This window comes from Tupaia chinensis, unplaced genomic scaffold (assembly GCF_000334495.1).
Source record: "Tupaia chinensis unplaced genomic scaffold, TupChi_1.0 Scaffold000037_17, whole genome shotgun sequence".
Classification (NCBI taxonomy): domain Eukaryota; kingdom Metazoa; phylum Chordata; class Mammalia; order Scandentia; family Tupaiidae; genus Tupaia; species Tupaia belangeri.
The window spans coordinates 1,423,446-1,425,530 of record NW_006159475.1 but is presented as its reverse complement, the minus strand read 5'-3'; the positions used below and the strand labels follow the sequence as shown (position 1 = coordinate 1,425,530).

General features: G+C 47.5%; 1 protein-coding gene across 1 annotated transcript in view; it reads right to left on the bottom strand.

Moving 5' to 3' along the window:
* FNDC3A (fibronectin type III domain containing 3A) overlaps positions 1-600 on the bottom strand; it is a 212,450-nt gene extending 211,850 nt beyond the window's left edge. The window contains exon 1 of the mRNA XM_027771819.1: positions 516-600. The gene's annotated coding sequence lies outside the window, so the exon portion shown is untranslated. The remainder of the gene's footprint in view (positions 1-515) is intronic.
* Positions 601-2,085: the final 1,485 nt, after the last annotated feature.

Genomic DNA, 2,085 nt, shown 5'->3' with positions numbered 1-2,085 from the left:
CCCGGCCGGGACCCCGCGCCGAGTGCCGGGCGCGACGGGTCTCTCCCCGGAGCGCGAGTCCCCGCGGGGCCGCGGTCGCCTGGCGTCCGGGCGCCCCCGCACCGCTCGCCTAGCGCCCACAGCCCTTGCGAGCTCGGGGCTGTCCCGAGGCCCGGCTGCGCCTGACTCGTCGCAGCATCCAGGCTCCGAACCGCACACAGGAAACGTGGAGTTCATCGACTTCCCCGGGGCCACCCACGCAATTCCCAATCCACCCTTTAAAAGGCGCCCCCTGAGACGCACCGCGTCAGCCCCTTTCCCAAAGCCCCAGAACTCCACGCTGGCAGGTGCTTTCAGAGACACTCCCCCAAGGAGTACGAAGCCAACTGAAGTGGGCTTGCCAGTACCCAATCCCGAACACCTAGGACCCGGGATCGCGATAGCAAGCGAAAATATTTCGAGATTTACTGAAGTTCAAAATGTGGGGGCTAGTTTCTCTGTCTCTTCTTAAGTCAAATCGCGTGGGAACCCGTTACCTTAGTTTTTTTACAACAGCGCGAAGACCTCCAAGTGATCGCGGCAGAGATTTCCTTACGCCTCAAGCAAGTGGGGGCGCTGCAATAACGCCCAAGGGCTGGCCTGGCTGCTTTTACTGTTTCCACCGGAAGACCTGGGGAGGGGGTCGTCCTTGGGACAGGGAGTCCTACCCCAGTAACTGTCCTTTCGAAAGTGATGACGGATGTAAACAAGCTCCAAGTCTGGCTTTATTTCTGTTACTTGTGCGGCCTTTAAAAATAGCGATATTTTAAAACTGTTTTACAGAAACCTCTTGAAGATATACTCATTCCCTACATTCTTAAAGAATACAATGGTTAATGAAACCCTTTGTTAATGACTTACCTTCAAATCCTGGCCACACGCTGAAGGCCCAGGAGGTGGCTGAAGTATAAAAAACGTTCCGCTGGAGTACTTGCTTTCTGCTCTTGGGAATGTTCTCACCTTTTCTAGTATCTGTCACTGTTTCTCATCTCATCTGCCCCTCTATCCACTCCGATATTTTCTCTTTCTACTTTACTTTTTTTTTTTTTTTTACTCCTTTTCTCCTTTCTCTGGTCCTTTTCTTTATGGCTCCAGGTAATAACTGATCGTTGTTTATATCCAGTCAGCTAATAGGAGGTTCCTGTTCTTCCGGCCAGTAAATAGGACCCTGACTCTATATCAAGTGGTATCTTGAGATAGTTTCATTGCTCTTCCCTATCAAATGTTCTTCCCCTGGGAGAGAGATTTTCTTTTCTTAATTTCCAGTTTGGCCCTTTTCCAGACACAATTGCTGGAAAGCTGATTTTGAAATAACTGAAGTATAACTGTATATTGTTTTAAAATATGAAGATTTACCAGAGCGTGGGTGAGTTGGTGACGTCTCCATATTGTAGTCCTATTCTATTTGGTCTGAGACTTAAGCTAGTGGTTTCCAAGCTTAACACTAAGCTCGTAATTGCCAAAGCTGCAGACTTGAGAGCTTTTCAGAAAGGAGCTTTTAAAAAAATGTGTATTGGACCACCTTGGACCACCAGGTGGCATGGTGGTTAAGGTGCTGGATTCTCACATGGTCCACTGCGATTCAAGTTCCAGATCCTGCAGCTTGAAACACACTGTATGTGTGTGTGTACACACAGGTGCACACGCACGCTTGCACACGCGCCCAAAATCCCAAGAGGAGAATGGAGGAGAAGGGATTGTGGCATGACCGACTCTCCCTCCCCTTTGGAGGAGGATTTCTGACTTTCTGTGTCTCTCCAGTGAGCACACTTTGCCCTATAGCAAAAATTTCTAAGAAAATTTAAAAAAAGCATTCGTACAATCCACCCCTCAAGATTCTGGTTCCTTTGTTCAAGGGGAAGGCCAAGAAATCTTTTTTTTTTTTTTAATAAAAACAAACCTTATTTTTAAAAAATATGTTTGGGGCTTATTTACATGTACATATAGGCAGATCAAGGAAGAAGACTAAGGCATAGTTTAAGAATGACATTGAAGTAGGTCTAGAGATTCTGGTCAACAATATCCATGCTGTAGAAGTTGAGCCAAGTGGAAGACTTTGCAATTCGT